Below are 26648 nucleotides of genomic sequence, written 5' to 3'. Positions count from 1 at the left end.
CATTATTTGTGCACTCAGAAATATGCTGCACGCTAAGTCAGAACGTGAGTACACTGGTAATACAACCGATGGCGGTACAATCAGAGATCACACAATCCATCGATCTCCATACGAGTACCACTGTGTGCTGTTTATAGTCGTCGTCATATTACAGTCACTTGGCAACAGTCTTGTGTCATTAGCTGTTTGTGCAAAAAAGGTACAATAATGTTGAACAGGATGTTCTGAAGATGTTTTACACTGCGATAAAAAAACAAAAAAAACCAATACAGTAATATGAATTTGGCATGTGTGCACTTCGAGCAGGGGCAGCGTGAGGCAGACACAGTGCAGTGAACGTGTGAGTGTGTCCACTTAGATGGATAAGGGACTCATCAAACCACACGAGTGTCCTCACACTGAGTTAATTGAGGAAGAAAAATCTGCCTCGAGCTGATAAACAACGTTAATTACCATTATTTAGCTTGAAAGTTGCTAGTACTTCTTCTTCGCTCTCTCATCTCCGTCTATTTTTCTTGAGAAAATCATAACTGAACAGTATTTTGCTGCGACACACACACACACACACACTCTCTCTCTACACTTGCTGACTCTGCTCAGCAAATTGGGCCAAGTCGTTTCGTCCTTCAGACCCAGAGTCCCCCACGTGAGCAGCAGGAGGTGACGTCTGATCACATTTGTTGTCTAAATGGTGGAAATAACTGTAATTTGCCGTGCCACTGCGTTGACCTTATTAGGTGCTGAACAAAAGTACTGCCACTTTTTTGGACTTCCTCTAGGCCAATGTCGAGCCCTTGATGATATATAATACCACTTGGCAGGCGAGTTAATTATAAGCTGGCCCCTAACACTTGGTGTCGAAGGAACCCGCCATCTGAAGGCGATGTGACTGGGATGGTGTGTCTGTGTGTGTGTATCTTTACAGTATGTATGTGGGCAGTGAGGAAGCAGGGTAGCACTGTTATCCAAACTGTCAGAGTCACTTTCAAAAGAGTTGCTGAGACACAATCGGTGTCCACACCTCTTTCACATTCACACTCGCTCCTGTCCACACACTCTACACACTGCTGCAGATGCTACCACACAATTGCAGTGGAAAAAGCTATAGGAGACACACATGGAGGCACTAGGACGTACTGTAGTCCTGGCACACAAGAAAAGTCACACAGTGCATGGCTGACTTTGCTGTTTAAAATGTGTTTATTCTTTATTCATCGCTCTGTACGAAGTGGAATACATGTGCAAATCTACATTTACAGTTATAGAAGAAAAGGAAACACATTGGGAATGAAGATCAGATTTTTAATGGTTGAATAGATTCATGTAATTCATTAATGATCAGACACGTTTCCTTTTTTTTAAATTAGAGAAGAAATGATTTGGCTTTTTAAAGTTTTACAAATCGTTGGGGTATTCTGTGCTTCTTTGAAATAGTTGAAATAATACCGGACATCAGGAGGTGTTTTATAAATCACAGACTTTGCGCCAAACACCTTCAGATGTTCAAGCAAACTGAAGCGCCGGAGCTAACGTTTGGTGTAACTCTCTTTCCCCACGTTCGTGTTTTCTGGCCAGCTTCACTTCCAAGCTAACACTGTATTTATGTCCCCAGAATTACAACTAATCTCCCCATCAAACAGACGAGATTTACAGCAGCTTACAGCCAGGGAATCCAGTTTGGCTTTGCCTGTAACAAGCCGAGCCATCTCCCCCTTGTCTTCCATCAATCTGACAGTCGACATCGCTTCACTAAACCTGGCCCCCGTCTAGACTCACTCTTGCAGATTTAATTCAAACAGCTGTTCACTACTTACCACAGACGCCCTGAGCACTTCCACAGAGGAACGGGAAGTGGATTGAAGGGGGCGAAATGGGTGAGGGACCCATGCCTTTCTGGAGAATATATTCTGTAGGCGTAGGAGGAAGTGACCTCAAGGGTTATGAGGATGTCAACCGCTACTTAGCGACACATTTTGGGATATTTTGTTTGTGACTCTCAAACAAATTGCTGTGGCCTCGACAGCTGTTGCCGTTGTTTTTTAGGAGCGCGAAAAAGATACTTTTATTCCAGCAATATTGGATTTTGTTTATTTCTCTTTTTAGCTCTTTAATTTATAAAGGAAACCTATCTCACTTTCCAAAAAAAAAAAAAAGAAAACATTTGGTCGCCTATCTTCTGGAAAAGAGCTGAAGGGCATCTGGAGAAAAATGAATTTCTAAATGTATTTCTGACTGGAGAGTTATGGGACCGTTTCTTACTTTAGGTGCATATTACAGCTGTAGAAGGAGAAATACAGTAGATTTTAAATGAATGTAATATAGCTGACTCTGCATTTTCAACTTTTTCAACAACTTCGTCCATTACCATTAGCCAACTTGTCAATCTACTTTATTTATTCTTGGCAAAACATAGTGTACTAGAATCAGCCTCTTAGCAGAATGATAATTACTATGACAATACATCTACTCTGATATGTTTAAATCATGCTTGGTCTCTATTTTTCATGACAACTGTATAAATACACCTGTGCGCACAGTACCATGTTGGTACATCAGTGACTATAGGCTGTGAGTTTATTTAGCCTCATCTACCATCATGCCTCGGCTCTGACTGGGATCCTCGGTGGGTGGGTGGGTGCTTTGTGTGTGTGTGTGTGTGTGTGTGTGCGTGTCCTCTGCAGTCCAACAGACGAGCTGGGTCTCACAGAGCAGATTGTCTGGCTGCTAAAGAGGTGCTGAGGCCTATGGTGCTCCCCCCCACCCTCGCCCCCTCCTACCCCTTCCTCTCCCCACCCAGCAGAGCTCCGCAGATGCCCAGGTACAGTAAGCGCTCTCGTGCGCAAAAAGCCCTGCCAGTAGATAGGACGGGTGGAAGGAGAAGTGACAAGCATGGCCCCACGCTGGTCTCCAAGCTGTCCTGCAGATCTGCTCCCTCCGCCACCCTCTCTTCCTCTCTCGATTCACTTTTTCTCTCTCTCTCTCTCTCTTTCTCGTCGCACGCTCCGAAGTGGATTGGGAAAGAAATGTTGAACGGAGAGAAAAGAGGGACAGATAGAAGGGAGGGCACAAGGGGGAGGAAAGGAGGCCCAGTGTGAAAGAATTGTGTTGACAGTGGGAGAGCCAGAACAGAACGGTGAATGCCTTTCATTATGAACAGTTGGAGGCCGCGCGTGGCAGCCCGCATCTGTCTCACTCATATTTGTGTGGAAGAGTGTGTGTGTGCGTATTATTTCCTATTGTCTTTTTGCTCTTTTCTCTACTTCCAACCAATTTTTTTTTTTTTTTTAGAACACATCTGAATCATTGCCGCCTCACAACCATTTCTTCATTACAATACCCTTGATGGAAATAGTTGTTACTCACTGTAGCTAAACTAATTTGGTGTGAAAACGGATTTTTTTTTTCTCCCCCCCCCCTTTTTGTCTATTGTAACCATTTCACAGAAAATGACAAATGGATGGTTGAATGGTGGCTCTGTCTAATGTAATGTAATAAATTCTGATTAGAGTAGATGGATTGCATTGACTTCATCACCCATAACAGTGTTTCAAATGTTCACAGTGGTCAATCAAATTATCCTGAGTATCTCAAATGCATGAAAATCAAGTCTTTAAAAGGGCTGAACAACAGCGAGGGAAGGAAATCATGATTAATACGAAATACGGTATATATGGTGTCTCTGAGTGGCAAAATATAACATAGAAAACACAGCATTAAAAGAATCACAAAACATGACAACAACAGAAAAACAAGACAAACTAGAAACAAGATTTCAAAGGACACAATGAGAAAACACAGACAGATTACAGATAATGCGATCGGTCAAATCACAGGAGACTCAACCGTAGTCACCCACACAACATGGAAACAAGCCTCTACTGCCACAGATGCACTGGCTGACTAAACAAGTAGCCTTTATCGCCTACTGTGCCGTACTTGTAAAACTTGACATCTGTTAATTGTCACATTCTGCAAACGATAGGATGGATTTATTAAATTTACCATGTAGTCACCTGGAATGGTGTCTTGCCTTCTTAATGTGATTTAGACCATCAGTTGTCTTGTGCAGAAGAAGAGCTACAGAGTCAATAAACCTGTTAGTGGTACTACAACAACTGTACAAATCCATATTATGGCAAGAAAAACTGTTCATCATTACTTAAGGAAATGAAGCTTTAACCGCTTTGTCAGACATAGAGAGAGGAGGAGGTGTGACGGTGTGGGGGGGCTTTACTAGTGACTATGATGGTGACTTAGTCAAAACTGGGGGCATACTTAACCCGCACAGGTACCACAGCATTTTACAGCAACGTGCCATCCCATCCGGTTTGCGCTTAGGGTTTTTCCGACCTGACAATGACCCTAAAGGTTTACTTTAGGTTACATGAGAGCTATTTGTCCAAGAAGGAGAGTGATGGAGTGCCAACATCAGATATCCTGGCCTCCACAATCACCCCATTCTGAATCCAAATGAGATGGTTTAAAGACGAGTTGGATCGGACAGTGAAAGAGAAGCAGCCCAAATGCACTCAAAACCTCTTGAAACTCCTTCGGTGACTGCCTCCTAAGGAGAGAATACAGAGAGTGCGTGAAGCTGTCATCAAAGCAAAAGGTGGCTACTTAGAATTGCAAATATTAAGCATATTCTTGGCTGTTCCACACTTTTTCTTTTGTTTATTATAATTCCACATGCCCTTTCAGAGATTGGCGTCTTCAGTTTTACTGTACTGTGCAATGTTGAAGAGATACAAAACACACAAACACTAAAGGAGAAGGTGTGTCCAAACTTTTTGATTGATAGCGTATGTGTTTCTTGAAATGTCATATTTTATCTTTTTGTTTTCCCAATTGTTGCATTTAAGGGTCACTGTAAAATCATAGAAAGAAGAGACTCCGAAAAGAGAGACTGGCAGAAGGACAAACAGACGGAGTGTTAGTGGAACAACACTAGAGAAGGTGAAAATGGCAGAAAGGACATGCTTAGCGTGAAACACAAGTCCATTTTGGCTGTGAATCGCCACTTTTGTTTGGCATGGCATCAGGCAGGGACAGCAGCATGATAGTGACAAACCTTATGACAGGAGATGTCAGAGCTCTGTGGTGAAACAGCGCATATGGACCGGCTGCTACAGCGAGCCAAGTATCATGATGGGAGTAAATTAACGGCGACAAAGACGTTGAAAGAGAAAGATACTGTACATATTTATCCACTTCTTATTCGTTTGTGCTCATTTACTTTAATTTTCTTTTTTTTATTATTATTGTGGTTTCAGCTTAGTTTATGTTTAGAAAATGACTCAAATTAAGAGCTCAGTGTCCATGCGTCATCGTGATGCATAAAAGCGACTTGCTCTGGTATTTTAGTTCAGCTTGATTATCTTTCTGTAGACACTCGCGTTGGCTTCTTTCATTACAGTTGTTGTTGTTTTTTTCAAATGGTTTTGTGAAAACTAATTTTGTTTGTTGTGCTTGTATTCCCAGTTGATCATTCCACAACTAGACCAGAAAATGGCAACAACTATGAAATAAAGGTTGGTATATCTCCCTAAATGGATAATTTTTTACCATCATTTAATTGACCAATGTTAGCATGTCAAAATCTTATTACGTATTAGACCGTTTAATGTTTCCAATTCTTAAATATGTACGTTTATGTCCAAGAATCTGCTAAATAAATGAAAATCTCATCAGCCCCAGCTATCATTTCAGTGCCTATTAGAAAATAATTTAATAACTACATAAATACCACAGCATAACCAAACACTGTGAATGTGTCTAAACCTCATATTGTACAGAGTCACAGACCTGCAGACTGTCTTGGTGGAATACACTTTACATATTTAAAACCCTGGATGTTGAACTTATGTATTTCTGTCACCCATAGATGACTCATCCTGATAGGCATCAAGCAGACAGGAGTAAGAGGTGGCACGGGCTGATGCAACTACTGTATATCCTCATATCACTATGAGAATAAGTGGTATAAGGTGAAGCAGACTCAGAGTCACATCACACTGAAACAAACAATACTTTAATTATAGACTTTTAATGAAAACCATGTTGTCTTGAAAGGTCAGTATGTCATAATTGATATAAAAAAGTGCACAATGAATAATGTCATTAATGAAAATGAAATTAACAGCGTAACATTTCGATTTATACAGAAGCAAAAACGACGCTACCCATAATGTGAAATATTAATATTACACATCGTCTTAGTGGTTGCCAATGTGATTGGTCTACTAGGCTTTCATTTTTTGAATTAACTTAAAAAAAATGATGTCACTGAAGGTTGTGTACTAGCAGTCTAGTCCTCTCCATATCCATTTGGTGAAAGGGACAGTAAATAAAGTGGAAAGTGAGAGTAGTAATGGAGCTCTTCATACTCTCAATGGCATAATTGAATCTCACAACTAAAATGCGTCCAAATGAACTTTTAGCTCACGCTGGTGGACAAAATGGACCGGCAAACGGACACGCTATCGCATGTAAACACGTGAGGCACTGCCCTGCACACCGTGCACACTGTACATGTACAGTACATGTGTACATTTCACACATGAGAGTATGTCCATTCATACCCCTCGGGGGCAATTATACACTCCTCTAAACACACATGTACAGTGTAGGTACAAACACAGGACAAATGGACAGATGAACACAGATCAGTACAGACAGGTATACAGAAGGATACTCACACACATGCTGGGAGCCAGTACTGAGCCACCCCACAGATTTGGCATCCTCTTGACCCCTCCAGAGGGCACTTAAAAAGGCTTGAAGGCAATCTCACCCTCCCCTTTTTTGTTCTTTGTTCCCTCTCTCTCTCTCTCTCCCTCCCTCCCTCCTTCTGTCCTTCCTTTGGCCTCTGTCCAAACAACCAATCATGTTGATGGCTTTGTTTTCAACTCTCTCAGCCCCTTTTCCTCCCTTATTACTTCCTCTTGCAGTGTGGGTAACATCCAGGAATCCAGAACCGAGGAGCCCAAAAGGATGTCTTGGAAGATAGCCAGCACTGCCAAGCCAAATTGAGACCAATCCCTAACTGGTCTTAAATCAGCATAAAAAATATGAGTTGTCACTGCAGTTTTGCATTTTATTGGAGTATTCTAAGGGCTTTGCTTCTAGATGATGCATCTGCAATGGTTGCTAAATAATTACTAGAACATATTTATAGGTACATGCAACCTGTGAAATGATGAATTTAAGAATGATACAACTCACTCAGCCGAGGTTCTACCTATAAACGTCGTAACTTCAAACCAATTCAGTCTTTACAATGCATCTTAGGCAACTAAAACAGAAATGGAGATTGTGATCCAATCATTCACGTTACAAGCTGAGGTAGCCTGGGATGTGGGTTCTCGCAGCCAGCCTTCGGACATGATGATGATGATGCGGAATACGTCCACTGTGAAGCATCAATGCATTATGAGCTATTATTGAACATTTTTGCATGCCCCTTGAACTATCTTGAAAGCAATGACTAAAGATGCCATCATTGCATCGTAATTCCACCGAATTGACATTAGGTCATATGTTTTACTTGAAGTTTAAACTAGGAATGGTTGTGTGATTTGTCTAACACACTTAAGTCTGAGAGTGGACGCTGATTTTGTGGCAAGCTGTGTCAAGCCCTGGAATACCACAGAAGCACTAAACATGCAATGTTATCACTCTATAAGTACTTGAAGAAACGCGTCAGGGTACAAGAGTTATTTGTGGAAACCAATTGTTAAAGTGGTAAGAAGAAGTCTTTTACTCGATAAACCAGTGTGTGCTCACCAGTTCACCATCCTGTACAGGTGAGTAAGTAAGGAGCTCCACCTGTGCTAGAACTAGGGCTATGTTATTTAACCTTTTCATGTTTTATTTCTAATCCCATTGTCCTAGGTGTTTCCGTCCACTGCCTTGAAGACTTTCAATCTAACAAGCTGATTGCCATCATGAGCAGACTAATTAGGGTTTTTACGCCGAGCATTAATTCTCACAGACGTGCTTCTTTTGTTCACTCTATTTAGACTCTTTCCCATTTTGTGCAATTATTTCCTAATATTATTGCCGAGACCTACTGCAGCTTTCTTGACATCATTCTCTCTATTTCAGTGTGATAGCTGCTGTTGTGGCCTTTCAAACAATCAGCACATCAAAACATGTTTGAAATCTTGAAGAATGCCTTATTGTTCCATGAATCTGTATAAAATATGAAAAATTAGTATAATCTCGTTAAATAAAATCCTGTTACAACTGCAGAAAACATAGAACATTAAAGATAGTTGACTATTAATAGAGAGACATCATGTTTCACTATGATCACACAAAAACACATTTCAGTTGAGGCAATAGAGGGAAAATGTGAAATAAGCCCATTTTTATGATAGAAACACGCAATTTCATTTGGGATTAACACTTCCTTTATGAGGGTGAATATGCAAATGGAACACTAATGAACTTAAAGTATTCTCTTTGTGAGGACTGATTAACCAAGGGGCTCCTCTGCTGCACATTTACATTTTTCTCAAGTCAAGTCAGGGTTCTCCAGTCACAAATTACAGTGCTTTTCCAGGCCAATTACATTGAACAAGTGCACCATTATCCAGTTCTGAACATCACACATGTATATTTGCCCCCTTCATTTTCTCAAGAGTGCTTCAAGGCAAGGGCTTCTCCGGAGAGAGGGGGACAAGAGGAAACAGGGGAAGTTAGAGAAGTGGGTGGGAGGAGAAATATATATGAAAAAATGCTGCATTAGATGAATATGGAGAGCTGTTGCTGAACAATTATCAAAAAGTCAGAAGAGAAACCATTTTCTACAACAAACATGAGCAGGTTTTATCCTGAGTTAGTGTGAGGATGTTTTTTAGGAAATAAATGGTTTAATAAAATGAGACAAAACATGTTTGGCCAAGGTCAGTCAATTCCAGCATATTTAAAATTGTGCTAAAGTATGTGAATATATTTAATCTCCCTACACACGGTCCTGGACTCATGCTTGCACAGTTTCATTTGGATTTTTGTTGGTGGTGGTTTTATGTATTAGCAAGGCCAGTCATTATGTGTTGGAACACCGTGACTTGCGATGTGCCAACAGCCACCACTTGCCCATTTCTGTCCCCAGAGGACCAATAAGGTAGCGTGACTGCACCATTGCGTCCACCCCCCCTCCTGCAGAATAGGCTCTTGGATTAGATTGCTTTTGTTCTGTGCTCATGCATAAAGCAAGCAAAGGGCAGGGTTCACATTTTATTGTTGGAATCCCACAGGATACAGTGTGAGGCAAGAACCCGGTTTCTTTTCCCATCAAAAAACACCGCACCTAGCCACTTAGATGTGAAGCTCTGCTGGCATTCAGACACAGAGTGACACCACCTTTTTGCAAAACAACAATAATAAACCAAAATCCAATCTCACAACACAGACAACTCCTATTGGAGTGACAAATGTTCAGGGGCCATCTCCAGCTAGCTTTCCAACTGTTCTATTCATTACCTTTCTCTCTCTCACTTATTCTCCTCAGCTGCTGCTGCCGTCTCCTCTACTCTCGGCATGAAATAGACACTCCAGGAAGTACATTTTGTGCAAACTCTCCTCCTGCTGCTACAGCTGATTTCACAAATGATGGCGAAATGGCCAGGAGAGCGAAGGGGTAAATGGAAAAAGATGGCTGTTGCACACTACGACCATATTCCTCCACTCTCCTTTTTCATAGATAACAGGGGATGATTAGAAAACAGCAGATGGGAGGGACAACATTAACCTCCACCAGAGCTGTGGTAAATTTAGTTTGAAGACTCCCTCGCATGAACCGACTTCTGAGGTCCCACACGTAAGTACACACACTCACACTCACATAAACACACAAAATCAAGCAGTCCTATCCCCCTGAATCCTATCTATTTTGACAATAGGCTGTTTTCCGTGACAGCTTTGACAGGTCCATTTCAGACTGGTATTTTAGATGTATGGCTTGTGTGTGCAAAAGGGCACGTACTGTCAATAAAGTCTGTTGAGCTTTTGCCATTTTTTTTTTGGATGACATGTTTGTGGTGGGCGCAGGATGATAAGAAATGTGATTGGAAGAATGACTGATTTGTTAGGAGTTTAATAGTTGTTACCCGTGTCATTATTAATGTTAATAAATAACTAATTAAGGTTTAAATATGTAGAAATTTGTTCTTGATGGTAATAAATAGGAAAAATTAGGATGATACCTCTAAATTGTCCAGGGTTTATTTTCAATCAGTAAGCATAATACAGGGCCCGTCACAAAAAAAGTCACCACCTGGATTTAACTAAGCAAATAGGTCTTATTAACAACCTCCCACTGGATAATTACTGCATGGATGATTATTTCTCAGCTGCCAACAAGTTATTTAACCCCAACTGATGCAGTGAGTAGCTTCTCATTTCTTAAACAACCATGTCTAAAGACACATGCTGTGGTCGTGGACAAGATGTTAATCTGTTTCAGAAAGGTCAAATTATTGGCATGAAGCAAGTCAAGAAAACATCTAAGGAGATTGCTGAAAGGAGATGTTGTAAAAGAGCGGTTCAGGGAGCATGACACATCCTTTTCAGAGTCCAGACCTTAACCCCCATTGAGAATCTTTGGGATGTGCTGGAGAAGACTTTGCACAGCTGTCCAGCTCTCCCATCATCAATACAAGATCTTGAAGAGCAAAATATTAATCCTCTGGACGGGAAACAAATGTTGTGAAGTTGCAGAAATGTATTGAATCAATGGCACAGTGCATGTGCGCTGTAATCAAAGCTAAAGGCTGGGGGTGTTCTGCACAACAATTTAAAGCTGATTTTTAGCTTGTTGCAGGTAGACTTGGGGTGAGGAGGCCTTTACCAAAGAAGAGAAAGTAATCTCCCAGTAATTCCAAGGTTTTCATATTTAAACACTGGTCAGTACTGTGGCAGAGTGGTTAGCACTGACACAACCCTTAACAGGATAATGGACAACAACACAACATATATGAGACTAAATTTTTTTTTTGACTTCATAACTGCACTGAATCCACTGTAGGGGTAAAATTCCTTTCCTTATACAACAGAAATGGGAACCTCATAATGTGGCACTAACGACAAATGACAGCCATAAGGGTCTTAACAAAATTCTGGGCTCTTGCGGGTAGTTGCGCTGGAGGAAAAGCTATAAGATCATGAAAGTCATTAGGATTCAACCTCAGGGCAGCGTGAATGTCCGCACAAAGGTTCCTAGCAGTTCATCCAGCTAAGATTTAAAGTCTGGCCCAAGTCGGTAGACAGACCATTTTGTCAAATATGAATGATCTGTTCTCTTGTTCTTTCAAAGTTACCTCTATCCTGAACATGCCGTGATGCAGCCGATGCAGCAGCACACACTCCATCACTACATTCACTGTCAGTGAGATTACCTTTTAGGTTGCACAGTTCAAGAAAATGTCCATCTAAAATTTAATTCTGCCAACTGTTTGGGCCTCGTTTCTAGAGGACAATGAACATTCAGTGGGGCTTCAATCTTTCACAGTCACTGCATAAATTCACTGGATTTCCTTGACCTCTGGCTATTTAACATGTTTCTCAGTTGTGGTATATTGGGCTACTCTTCGAATACAGTAAGAAATCCACTGAATACTTGGTGTTGTACCATTTTGAAAATGTTGACTTGGACATGTCACTGATTTTATTAAGGTGCTTTGCATAATCGTCGGATATTAAACGTGTGATTGAAGAGTGCATGAAGTCAGATTTCTTATTCTCTCTATACATGACAATAACTCTAACACAGGCACTATACAACTATTTAGAAAAGTTGAAATTGTTGTTCCTTTCTTGCATTTTTGTTCCTGCTGATTAAGTCAATCAATTTCTGCATTGATGCTGCCTAAACATTTACGCTGTTGCAACAGGATTTAAATTTGTGCAGGGTTCTCATTACAGTTTCTATTGATGTACACGAGACTGCACCTGAGTCTGGTTTTGTTTTGTTGACTGCCCAGTATTGGAAATAAGCTATCATATCAATGTCTGGTGTGTTTTCCTGTGGTGAGACAACAACAGGCATGTTGCAGAAGCTGTAAATATTAGACTTATTGAGAGTTGTATTTGCATCTTATGGATGTTATCACCATAAAATAGGAAAATAGGCAAGATGTGATGATCATATGACTAGAAGTAGTATTTAAGGAAATGGCAGAACACATCTAGCAGTACGGCATGCATAACAGCCTAAAAGATTATTATAGCTATCAAAGAATGCTGCAAAGTTCAGCATCATTAAGACAAAATAATTTGATCCAAAGTAGCGTTAAATCCGGAGATGAGTCAGTGGTATGTAATTTTAGTTGTTAAACACAATGTGGTTTCTCAATTTGCAGTTATTGTATGTTGAACTTTCTAAAAAAAAAAAAAAAAAGACCAGCTACTGACATTAAATAGTGAAATGCAGACTCCACAAAGCAGCAACTATGATGCTACTGAGCTGCCATTTAAATAAACACCCTTCTAATTCCTATCTACTGATATCCTGTGCTATGTTGTGGACTTGTTTCCTGTGCCAGTAAGGCCTGGAGAGCACATAACCCCAGGAAGAGCAAATCACCATTACACATCAATATCAAAATTCACATTAAATAATATATAGAACTAAGTTACACAGTAAAAAAGGCTTTAAAGATGTACGAGTGACCTTGTTCTTATCTCCATTTATTCATTATGTATTATATGAGGGAAAACTGCACCCGGTTGAAGAGGAAACGCAGCTCTTTATGAGAAATCAAATCAATAAGCAATAGAAAGGAGCAAATGCAGTCGTCGCTGAGGATCAAAGTGTGTTAATATCAGCGCTCGGGTCCGATCTACTGCAGCATGTCTGCAGTTAATGGAGTTCAATCACTCAAAACTTCCTGAGTAATTTAATGGAAAGGTTAGACACAGTTTTTCCGGCACACTCTTTACCTGCAGTCTGCACAGCGTTGTGCATCAAATGTTGAAAGCATTATCAGTACAATACTAAAATGCCAGAAGGTGCCAATGCAGTGCTGTTACCAGTCTAGTCAAACAATTAGGTGGAAGTATAAATACAAACTCAGCTGATTTAAGATAAATAAACGTCTACATTTAATTTGACTGTCAGCTGCACTTTAGCTAATGGTGCTTTATCAACCTGAGCTTTGTTTTGTTCGCCGCTGCTTTTGGCGAATGCTTAAGTGTTTAGCATTATACAATAAAGTTTAATTCCAACTTTAAAAGTCAGATAAAGTTAATGCATTTAAACATGGAGTTAAGGACAAATGAGGACATACTAACAGTAGGGTAACTAAAATAGATCATTATTTGTTTCCATGGCTTCAGTACCTTGAAAAACAAACCAATGTGTTTGACATGCAACAGCTTGCTGGTGTAATATTACTCACAGAGTGACTGCATGTTTCAGATCATGGACCCAGGGTACCAAATTAGTGGTCGCTGTGGTGTGTGCGCGTGTGCGCGTGCGTGTGTGTGTGCGTGTGTGTGTGTGCGCGTGGAGGATATTTTTAAATACATACTGGAAAGTGAAAAGTGCACACTCTTCCAGCAAGTCAGTCAGTGTGGTCAGAGCAGTCAGCAGAGCGAGAGAGGAGATGCAACACTGCTCACATTATTTGTTGAATCAATAACTACCAGATTATGTGAAACGGCAACCTTCAGAAGGCACTGGGCGATTCTCGGTGTCCAGTATGATTTAGCCTAACAGTTTGTTTTAACTGAAGTTTTAGCTACTGCAAACCTAATTTAAGGGAATACTAATGGCGTTTTGACTGTGTGTTAAGTTGCTTATAAAACTATTTGTGCTAACCTCTGACTTATCGTGTTATTTTATGGCCACTTAAACACCCGAGATGACACTTAGTAATGTCGCTTTCACTCTGCAACAGGGAATCTCAAATCTCCTCCAATCATCGCCACAGAACTTACCAAAACACCAAAGAAAGTGATTGAAGTCAAGAAGGTCTCGTGACTAGACGCCTCTCACATGGCGATTACACGAAGGAGATTATTAAATAAAAATGCCAAGTAAATAGAGAATGTGCCTCATAAGCAGACTTCGGTTCGCACAAATTGTTCAGTGGGGCTGAGTAATTTATTGGGTGCTTGGCCTGCTGGTTCTCTCTAGTGCGCTGGGAGAGAACCAGCTCTCAGCTAAATCTGAGGTCTTCATTCTCATTCGCACATAAATTATTATATATTTAGAAATTTAAAAAAGGCCTTTGCTGCACATAGTTTAATTAAGGGCTGCGAGGAATTATAATCAACACTGAAAGAGATGCGATGATGAAGTAGAAATCCATAGCTGCGGTGCTGACGGCACGGCCGGACTAATGAGTCTGTAATATTCAGGTAAACAAGCGGGCATCGAGCTGCTGTGGTTGAGCAAGTGTGTGTTTGGGGATTTCTAAAAAACTTTCTGCTGCCACAGTCCAAGGCTGATTGAGTCTTGGGTGTTTGTGTATTGTTTTCTGAATAAGAACTAGTAGAGCTACATTTAGGTAAATATGTAACTTGTTATCTAGCGTGTTTTCACAGCTAAACCAGATCCACACCGTAGATTGCATGTTTTAAACGACTGCACATCATATTTTTCCTGACAGTAACTCGTCTGACACTAAAACCTCGACTAGGTCCAAATCCATACTGACAGGAAGCAAGGTCAGCACTCTCACCAGAGCAATAGCTGAAGGTTTGTGTGTGTGTGTGTGTGTGTGTGTGTGTATATGAAACTGGATTTTGTCATTCTTTGGATGGAAAGATTTTAGGTGATGGGGTGGAAATACAAAAATACAAAGTGACAGATATCAGAATTAGATTGCATTCGCTCCGACTCCTCCGGAGAGTCAGAAATTTGTTGAGCCTGCTTAGCTTGCAAAATATTAAGGTGCATCAGGAGCCATGCAATCACAGAAGTGAAGCTGGACTCAAGTGAAAGCTTTTTAGAGTCGCTGATCCAGCAGCAATTTTAGAATGAATGTGGCTTTCTGTATCCAACTGCAAGCAGAAAAGGAAAGGGTCCAAATAAAATGTACCAAATTAGTAATACATTTTATTTATTAAAGTGATACTATTAGGAAAAACAAGAAAGATAAGCCTCGGGGTGGATTAGGACGATGGTGGAAGTTCTGCTGTGCTGTCAAATTACTGAACTCTATCTCTTTAGTGTATTTAAAGTGCTTTAAAAAACTTTAATCACCTGCCTCGAGAGCAAGTGCTGTTCAAACTGCACCTGTTGTGACCTTACGTCTGACCACGAAACGGGTTATACTGTCCAGGAGGATAAAGCTCGCTCTGTCCAGCACTATAGTGAGGGGCGTACAGAGCAGCAGGGAGCACACGGTACATAACTACTGCAGGTGGAATATGAATCGCAGCTTCTTGAGGAGCAGGTCGGGCTGTTATGTGCTTTAAACATCTAGCTACAGTACTTTAAATCTAAAACAACCACAGGCGTGAGCATTGTTTCTCTCTGTTACTCAGCTGAAGAAGGAATACAGCAGGTCTGTGCTAAAACTAAATTAACTGGCCGTGACTTTGTCTGAACTTGTTTACTTTGTTAGGACCCTGTTAAAGTCTCTGTCGTGCAACAGCGGTTTGTTCCTCTTGATATTTACGATCAGATTCAGATTCACAGATCTCTATATAATGTGCGACTCCGTTTACATCTCCAGCAGCTGCCATCGCTGAGGTTACAGTACAATATTAAAGAATATGCATTATTCATCCTTCTTCTTATTATTATTCTCATTGGCTGGGGTGGAACATGGAGGCCACACCTCTAGCCAAAGAAAGCAGGTGCTCATGAAAGATGCAATTTTTATGTTAATAGTTTCCGAACTAGTCTGCTGGAGGACTATGGGGAAACTGGGCTGTGTGTTAAGATGGATTTGGAGAATTTTAAACAACTCTGGGTGCATTAAATGCCAAAGATAGGTTTAAAACACACTTAATGTTTTTATAAAAGTAAAAAGGGCCATTACACAAGTTCTTTAATGTCACACATTGAACGTGCACATAAGCACTTTCCTTCACTGTAAATTCACAGCTCTGTAACGACTGTATTTCTCTAAGCAAGCTCCCCTTTTATCAAAAGAGAGAAGCATTTGGAGTAAGTGCAACATTTATAATCACACTGGCATGTGCTGTAATTAATAAAAGTTCAGTGCCAAGTTAAGTAGTAAGTAATTCATTTGGGTGGTGTGTTCTACAAATGCTGCATACTTGTGCAGAAACGCCTCAGTTTGCATAATTGTGAAGGCAAAGGTGCAAAATCCACAGGGCGCGCTATTTTGCTCATTTCAAAAACGCAGCCTTCATTACGTAGCTTTAGTAGATTAGCTTGGGCTGTTTTTTGTTTGTTTTTTTGCTGGAGTTTTCAGGTTTGCACATGATTTAGTACAAGTAAACCTTTAGTAAATCAGGCCTTTAGTGTAGGTAAAGTCTGGTGTGAAGTCGGCGGTTTGAGGCAGCAGAAGCTAAAGAGGCTGAAGTGCAATGAATGAAAATAAGCAGCTTTTGTTCAGTGCAGAAAGGTTGCATCCTGTTAGCACTGAACATGGCCAAACACAAAAGAAATAGGCATTAAAGAGCAGAAAATGTTTAATCAGTTGATGTAAGCTGGGCCAAGTAGCACACAATGTACAGTATTGTTTATTCCACGGTATCGATTCATTCATGAAAAAGCTGGGTCGTATTGATTGCCGCTTTTCCCACGAGTGCCTTGTGTTCACTCCCAGTACTGATGGGATTAATTTGACCATTTTCAAAAATCTTGCAAGAAAATAATTAAAAAGGGAAAAAAAATAAATAAATAAAATGAAGTAAGCTTTAATTAAATCATGAGACATTTTCAAAATAATCAGAAACGTCACTTTCAGTGTGTTTTAACATCTTATTTTAAACCACACAGACAAAACGTCGCCTTTAGCAGCGGTGATGTTAGTGCAGTTCTTCTTTCCTCACATGTTTACAATCAGCCCCTTCAACGTACCTTGAACGCCGCCAGTGGGTGCCCTAAAAAAATGAAGCAATCATATGTGGCCACAAAATGGATTTGCTAATGCAATATAATGAAAGTGTACATACGCTCCCAAGATAGTTACACACGCAATGAAGTATTATTTGGACCATCAGGGATTGTGTACCTAATGTACAGCATGTCTCTAAACAGAATAAAATGAAAGTAATTTACTGCAGGTGTTGCGATGGAATTACAAGTTCATGTACTGTAGTTTACCGCTATCATTGCAACCGGGGTAAAGCACACATTGATTTCAGCTGTGAATGTAACCTTAAACCTTACAGTAACATTCTGTGTGACTCAAACCATTTATGCAAAGACAGAAAAGCCATAGCTTCGTGGTTTAATGCCACCTTGTTGGCCTCTTAGCTTGGTTTTCATGGCTCGACTGAGGACCCTAAGTGAGCCCACACTATTCAGCTGCTTTCAACACGTGTACTCTTCCCAGTATTAAATCAGAATATGATTATTTTAATGGACTAATTCAATTCTGCAGTCAGTTATTTATGAAATTCTTCCTCCTAAAGCCGGGGTCCAGGAACCACATGTCTAATAACTGATTTCTTGCTGATATGCAGCCTGGAGCTGCTCCAGTGGTGATTATTTCCAGAAGATTGAGCACATACAATATTATTTTGAACTCAGCATCAGTTCGGTGCAGCATCAGGTTAGAGGAGGGTGAAGCTAATCATATTTATTTGTGGAGAAGGAACTCTGCACTAGCTAGCGGAGTTAGCTCTCTGGGTTCTTCTGTCGGCGTATGGTATAGTGGTATGGCATGGTACCTTTAAATCCATCTGTGCAACTTCATGACAGGCCCTAGATGTTTTTTTTTTTTTTTCCAACTAGCAGCCTCCAATAACTCAACCAGCACAGAAAAAAAGGACTTTCACAGTTCTAGCTGGTATATTATTCTGTGCACAGCTGTGTACAGATTGGGCAAAATCCACAAAGGGCTGATTGCAGCTTTAAGTTGTTCTTTATTCTAGCCTACAGCTGTACAAATGCTGGATTCCAGTTTGAAAGGAACTTTTCCTTTCAGGATTTTTGCAATACCACAGGAGAGAAGTATTTGTCAGGGTGAATGTCATCTCATTCTGTCATGCATGTTGATACCGTCGTCTCAGCCGGTCTGAGCTTCTGCCCAGATGTATTGTTTATAGCAGCACTTTGTAAGATCTCAGTCTTCACAAAGCGCCTCGCCTTAATTTCTTTCACTGTCTCTCCTTCCACTGCATTTTATTACACCGAGGGCATCTGACTAATGCAATGCACTGTTGGCCTGTTGCCACATGCCAATTTATAACACCATGGCTTCGGCCAACCCATGAATACCAAGTAATGCTGATTTGTTGTATTGGCTGTGCTGCCTCTCACTCTGCTAATGTTTTTTTTTTCTTTCCCCTCCCTTTGGTAATAAGTGTGGTAAAACAAAGCACTTAGATATGACAGAAAGGTGATGAAGTAGATGATGGGTAGAAAATACACACAAAAACACAATAGAGAAGCAGTACCTGAATAAAAAAAACGAAAACATCAGATATTTGTATGCTTATCGTTGTGACATTAATATTTATATTAAAACGTGTTTGACACTTTTACCTTTGTGCGTGTGAACCAGAGAACTTCTGAAGATGACAGGACCCTGAGTTGTACCTGAAGTCTGAGGTGTACAGGGTGAAGAGGAATGGAGACAGTGCTGTCCCCTGTGGAGCACCTGTGCTACAGACCACAGTGTCAACACACAGTTCTGCAGGTGGACGTAATGTGGGCGGTTGGTGAGGTAGTCCATGATTTAGGAAATCAGAGTGTTAACCTGCATGCTTTTTAATTTCTCTACCAGCAGTGCAGGCCGGATGGTGGTGAATGCAGTAGAGAAATCAAAAACCATGATCCTCACTGAGACCCCACACTTGTCCAGGTAGGCGTAGGTGCAATGGAGCAAATGTATGATGGCGTCATCCACTCCAAGATGGGGTTGAAAGGCTGACGGGGTTGAGGGTTTCACCAAAGGTTGGAGGGCGATATGGAGGGCACTGGGACGTGACATCTTGCTCACTGGAACTAGGCACAACTTTTGAGGCTGAGGTTGAAGATGTGCTGGAGAACACCACATAGCTAAGGAGCACAGGCTTTCAGCACCCTTGGGCTGCCGCCATCTGGTCCTGCAGCCTCTGTGGGGTGAAGCCTGTTTAGTTCTCTCATCGCCTGATCTGCTGAGACAGACTGAAATCTATTAAAAAGATTTTTTACTTTGTTGGCCTGGTCCACAGTCTCCTCAGTCACCTGGCTGCAGGACTTGTAGCCAGTGATGGTCCTCATGCCCCTCCACACCAGCAGTCTCTGGACCCTCCTCCCTGTCTCTTGACCTGAATGCTTTCATTTTATCATTCATGATGGCTTTGATGTTCTTGGTGACCCAGGGCTTGTTGTTGGGAAAGCAGAGAATGTAGGAATGGGGGAATGTGAACAGTGATTTATATATATTTTAATAATTAATTAGTAATTAAGGAATATTAATTTTGTGTATAGGCAATAAATATCAATAGAGTCCCAGCAGTTCAATGTCAAGGCTACAGGCAGGCTCTTTCAGAGTTACATGAAAAGGATGGCACCACCTGTTGTAAATGAAAACGGCAAGCTTATGTTCATTTTGTGTTGTCTAAAACCTGCTGAAACTAAATGCCAACATTAAACGACTAAAATTACTGGACTAAAACGAATTACAATGTTGGTTAAAACTGTGTCAAAACCAGGAGCCACAATTAACACAAGACCAACCACACACAAGAGACGGGGATGGGAAAGTGCTCTCCAGTGCTGCCACAATTGGACACACCTCACAACAAACTAAGCCAACAGCAACGTCTACTCACCTGCTGTGACATTGCACAGTCCAGTTATTAGTTTCACCGACGCCAAAAGATCAGCGCTAAACATAGGTTTTAAAATGTCGCGGAGTCTCCGCTTGCATCTGTCTCAGCTAGGTGGTTCAATGAACGTCACGAGCCTCGTTTTTTGCATAGTCTGCTTTTTCTTCCTGTGAAAATGTCAGCTGCTCACAATGTGCCTGCTTGGAACACAACCGCCTCCTCTGAACAGATGCATTTAAATACTGGTCTATTAGTTAAATGGATCATCCACAAGTGCAGCTGTCATGAGGCAAAAAAAAAAAAGGCATCTGGACTCAGAGCGAGCCAGGAAAAAAAAACTGCTGCATCACCAGGACGTTGGTGCAGAAACATCCACCTGACTGTTTTGCTCAGTGCGTCAGAAATAGTTGGCTCATCTCCATGTCAGACTCTAAAGATCTGGGTAAGACTGGTTGAGTAACTTACAACAACTTCTCTCTCTCTCTCTCTTTTTTTTAAATCAGACAGCATCACTACAAAATGACAAACTATGACTAATAACATACTGCTCAAACGGTCTCATTTGCAAATCTTGTCAGAATACAAAATTGAAAGACATATCAGGCTGTGCAGGAATGATATTTCCTTTAGTCGCACTGCAGAAAATCCTAATTGTTGAAAAGACACAGTAGCATATACCTTGACATTATTAAGACAAACTTGCGGAAATGTCCTTTCTTTCTGTGGCCTTTAATGCACCATAGAATGATGCACCATTTTCCCACTACATGACTGCAGGTGCTGTCATAAAGGTCCCTTAGGCCGAGCTAAGTATGAAACATAGCATGATGAAAGGTAATTCGCTCTTGAAGCCAGACTTTGGCAGTCATATTCATTGGCCAGCTGAAATGAGAATGTGGCCCCCGGAGGGTCAACAGCGAGGAGAAGCGAAGAGTCGGCATAATTATCGCTTCCTATTCCACACTAGAGAAGGGGATGTGGCGTTCTGGAGGTCCACTAAGTGACAGAGCTGGAGAGAGTGCTTGGACGGGGCCCAGTAACAAAAGGTTAGCCCACTATAAATAGCCCTGATGGAGCTGGTGGTAATGGCAAGAATGGGTGGAAGTGGACCGTGTTTGTTTGTAGTGGTGTTCAGAGGAGGAGCGCCTCAACGCCTCTGCACCCAGAACCACGGGGAGTTTCCGCTATCACTTATTAACTCACATATGTCAGTGATGTTTGCCATTTTGTGTTAAAATATATATGCATGTATGGATAGGTTACATAAACTACAGATACTCAACTAATATCAATCCCCACACGCATTTTACTTTTTGGCAAACAAATAACATAATAAGCATATAAATGATTTGTTTGCACACGGACCTTTATTGTCATATTGTAATATAAACAGTCTCAGTGTTATATTATTTCAAATGTGCCACCAAATTGAACAGTGGTACCTGCTGCTCTGCTGTTACTGCATATAGCAGAATGGCACACTCAAGTATAAATGTGGTCATGTACTGCATAACAGGTGAAATAGCCCTTTAAATTATGCAGAATTGGGATATCAGGTGGAGTTTCTTGTTTAGTCGTATATTGCCTTGTGTGTTTTAAAATCAAATAATCACGAGATTTAGCATGGCTCGTGAGGGTGTTTGTCCCTGATTACAGCCAATGTTGCCTATCAGGATTGTTTACTGCATCGGTCTGCTAACGTGAAACACACAAACACACTCACACACACAGGAACGCACAGGGAAAAGAAAATGAGAGCACTTTGAATCAGGAAATCTTGGGATACTCTTGACTGTAATAAACCTCCTATAAAGGCTCCTGGGTAATTCAATCTCCATTCAGCAACGTCTCTCTCTGCATAACGCGCATTTCATCTGGCTCCCATCAAGATCCTTCTCCATATCAGCGAGCAGGCAGGCTCTAAAAGTGGCAGTGCCATTAGACATTGCACGGGCATCGGGCCTAACTGCACGAATAACCTTTCAGTCGCGCTAACACTGGGAATTTGGTGGGAGCATCCCAGCATTAATTGGATGATGAAGCGGACCTTATTTCAAAAGCATGCCTCCTCTGTTTGGTAATTGTTACCATTATGGCTCGACAACAACACTCGCCGCATTTCAAGCGATTCCAAGCCCTTGCTCGATGGCATGAATATTCCACCTCGTTGTTCTCACCAAGCTGTCTCCCGAGAGTCGGCGCTCATCAGCTCTGAATGGGTGTGTGTTGTGCTCAGCCGTTGGAGCTGATGGGACGGCATTCACTTCAGGAATAGACTAGTTGTAGCATGAGTGAAGCTGAAGGTGCATTTTGAAAGGAGTCACAACGGTGTGTCTTTTCAGCAATATTTGATGTAGTGGTGTGTGCTGCCAGTGCCAGTGCTGTAGATGACAGCTTCCTCATCTTAAACTCATAATTCATAGTTTCTGGATTAGTGTATAACATTGTTACCAGTTTTTTGTTTGTTTGTTTTTTTTAATTATGTGCTAGAAATGATTAATGATGATTACTTTGTATTAATCATCATTATTAAATACTGATAAGTAATAAATAACAATAACTTATTTCAACTATTTAAACTAACTCATTTTAGGATATAAAAAGTCAGATTGTACAAACAACTTTTGCATAAAAATAACCTTCAGGTTTTCAGATTTACCAAGAGACTTTTGACATGAAAAGAGGAGAAAGAAGCAATCACTGAAATTATCTGGATGATTTTTCCAGGGGTTAAACTGCACTTTACAAAGGTCAAGAGGACCAGCTAAATCTAAAATTCTAAAAGGACACTGTGAATCTTTCAATAATATTAGAAATTAAAATCTTAGACTTCAAATGTGTCTGTTTTTTAAAAATCGAGCCCTAGAAAGAAAAGTCTGTGCGAACAAGTTCCCATTTTCCATAGTAATAAAAAACATTTTTTTTCCCTTAACTACCTTCATAAAATACTGGGTAAAACTCAGAGTAAACAAAAATATAGATTAGCTGTCAACAGGACATACTCTATTTAAAAAGCCTTCTGACAGGTAACGTATATTAAATAACTCGAGGTGCACTCAACTGACTTTAATCAACTGCTGATTACCACTGCATCAGCATGACTGCAGGTTGTGTGCAATCACATGTGTGTTGTGTGCACTTGGCAATTGTGCATTCATGTATGTCCTGTTTATACCTTATTAATTCCATGTTTGACCCATTTTAAAATATTCAATAGTGTTGTCTTTGCATATTTAATAAGCTGTACATTTTGCAAAATTTGTTTGTGTGGTAAATAAAAAAAATATATATATATATATATATATTATTATATATAATATAGCTCTTTATTTGCTTATGTGTAGCAAAATAATTATGTAATAAATTAGTAGGTCTCTTCAGCACTTTGATATTGTGAATCACTTGTGCAGACTTTTAGCCATCGGTGATAGTCTATTTTGTTGTATTCATAAATATACCATGTTCATTTTTATGAAGTGAGCATTATCAAAAACCCAACTTCAAACCTTGTCTTGGTTTTGTTCATAACAAGCTTTAATTTGTGTGCAGGGTTAAGGAGCTTGCACGAGGTAATTAGCTAATGAATAAGTGAATCTTCACAACACAACAGAGATTTTCGTCGTGTCTTTGGGGTTCATATTGAACATCTGATCTTTGTGTATGCATTTGGAAAAAAAATCTAATGAGTGCTGTGCATGGTCTTCTAATTTCAATATCATTACAGTACTTGATTACAGTTTCACCCAATTAATTTCCCAAGGCCAAATTGCCAATTTATCCCTGCATGTGTACTATTGATTTCACCACAACCGAATTAAAGAGATTACAGACAAAAAAAAAAAAAAAAAAACACATGAAAAGCAGACATGCCCTTGGTCTGGTTTTCTCTCATGCCCACTAATAAGATGACGATTTTGTGAATGTACCATGATACATGTCATGGTGTTGAACACAAAAAGCAGAAATACTTGACTGTGACTCCGATATGTGATGCAATATTTAAAAAATAAATAAATATTGAGCCAAATCTCCAGACAAATGTAGCTACATGTAGGAGTAACTCCAGTCTCAACAAGTGTTATGTACAATGTTTAGCTGTAGACTTCCAAGTGTCATTTAGAAAATAATTTGTTTTGCTGGAAATTTTCTTTTAAGTGGAAGTCTCCCCTGGAATTAGAGCTCATTTAAAATTCACAAGACGCACCCCCCCCCTCTCTCACCTGTCTTAATAACAAGGTGTGAACTCTGCTCCCATGTCCACTAATGGCCCATCCATCTGTATGCTGGTGCAGGAGCACAGAGAGCACCGTTCCCCCTGTTCTCTCTACTATCCCTCCTTTACACTGTGAATGATAGCGCCCCACTGGCATTGCGGGTGATAAATAAATTCTGCAGGGAAATAGGAACTGGATCTGGAAGGGCAGCGTCCATGCAATGCAAAAAGAGATCAATGTGTCTTTTAATTATCAGTGTGGCTAAAGCGCACTGTTGGGTTCAGTGTCGGCTGCTACAGGCACTGGATCCATTACAGACTTTCCCAACCAGATATTATAGTGTACAATCAAGTGTATTTATTACAGACCGGAAATGTGTTTTTGGGCGTTGGAGGTCATTAATCCCACGTTATTAAACATGTCATAAGACATCTCTGGTTATATTAGCAGTGTGTAATCTATAAAAAGTGAGAAGAATGGTTAGTGATTGTGGTTCCCAGCTTCTACGAGCTCGCCTTGACATCGTTTATCAGTAGTAAAAACTAAGACCTAGACTTGTGCTTTCCATCAAATTGCAGACACTGGAGTCCCACACTCCCCACACACTTGTTGAAGGACTACTACAGTAGCGGAGCTGCTGTCAAACGTGCAGTTCCTGTATGCACGTGCATAAACACGCATGTATCAGATTGAGGAGGACGCGAGGTGGTGGGTGAGGATTAGCAGCGATGGGTGGCGAGGGAGGGATTTGGTTTCGTCTCACCCTTGACCATTAATCCCCACTGTAAGCGAAGCAGATGGCAGCCAGCAACAAAATCTAGTGACACTGATGGAATTTCGGCTAATGATGCTCCCAATACACAAAGCTAGACAAAGAGAAAAGGAAGATGAGAGACATGTATTCTTACTCTGTCCCAAAGAGGAAGTGTCAGCATCAAAAAAATCCCTTCCACTTATTGTCACTGATGATGCGTGTGCTGGATCTTCATACGCATTTTCACCTCCTTGGGTGTCATTCTTTGATCCAGAATATGCCCCAGGATGAAGTCAAAGGAGTAAAATAATTGCTGGATGAAAAGCTGCCAGGCTGTGTCTAAACCTTAGTAAGGGACTTCTACTGATCCAGAATCCAGAACCACATGCGGAGTTTGTTTCGTAAAACCAGGTTACACCCTCGATGAGTAGCTGCTGCTGCTGCTGCTGGTCTAACTGAATGGCCCGTCAGTCCTGTTTATTGATGCGGGATGTTTATTATCTGTCCATAAAGACGTGTATAATTCAGGATGTTCAGATACCAGCAGGATCGGATCCTACCGCATTTTTCTTGGTGTGACTTTTTCGGTTGCCATGGTCACACGGTGAGCTGCGGCACTGAACCTCAAAGATTAAATCATTGTGAGCTATTTCCTCATATCATTATTATAACCAAGCACACAGGACACACAAGAGCAGAAGCCACCCTCTCTCTCTCTTTCTGCCCCACTACTACCTGCCTAGGTCACAGGGCTGCAATTAGGTTTACAGTGGGAACAATAATGGGAGCAGCACTTTTTTTAATGCCAATGTTGTAGAAGCTGATTTACAGTAACTTTTAAAAGTAGTTATTGTCGAAATGCAGAAAAAATGACTTTTGCCTGTTGAGAAACAACCAATAACCTGCATTATGAAGTGAAAGCATGATTGTCCAAGCTGTTGCACATTCAGAGAGAAACAAAACAAAGTCTCTCCATTAACAAAAAGTACTCAAGCAACAACATTTAAATGAGTCCTAGGCCATCAGAACATCAAACATTGCTCTTCACCTGCTAACGCAATCCGTACACAGTGAGGCCTGGTGGTACGGTGGCAGACGGGGAGGTTGATCAGGACTGAGAGAAGGATGAATACAACCAAATCTAGAGAAGTCTGAAGAAGACCTTTTCCAACACCCATGAGACCTGAGACTTAACTTGACCTTTCAGCATGACAATGACCTGAAGTGTACAGTAAAGACAACACTGGAGCAACTCTGGAATAAGTCCTTGTCCTTGAGTGAACCGACCAAAGCCCAGACTTAAACTCCTTAGACCATCTGAGGATGGACGTTCTCAGAAACTGGCCATCCAATGTAATGGCACTTTAGAGGCTTTTTTAGAAAGAATGGGGGTAAACCTGCCAGATCCAAATGTGCTGAGCTTGTAGAGACCTACTTAAGAAGACTTGAAGCTGTAATTGGTGATGAACAGTCTGAATAATTTGTAAAAATAAAAAGATATAGATTGTCAGTGTCATTATAGGTTATTCTGCATAGAATATCAGAGTGAATACTTTGAATTCGAGCGACTACAGTACAGATCGTAAACTTTCTGATCCCTTCTAAACATGACATCGGAGTGATTAATTAATACTCAACGTGAAATCGTGAACCAACAATCTCCATCTCTAAACAGATGGTAGTTAAATTGAGCACATCAACTAAAAAAACAGACACTCAAAACATAGGTAAATCACCAGATTTTTGTAAATAATTATTTTGACAGCTTG

Source organism: Anabas testudineus, chromosome 18 (assembly GCF_900324465.2).
Source record: "Anabas testudineus chromosome 18, fAnaTes1.2, whole genome shotgun sequence".
Lineage (NCBI taxonomy): Eukaryota > Metazoa > Chordata > Actinopteri > Anabantiformes > Anabantidae > Anabas > Anabas testudineus.
This window is presented reverse-complemented; position numbering follows the sequence as displayed.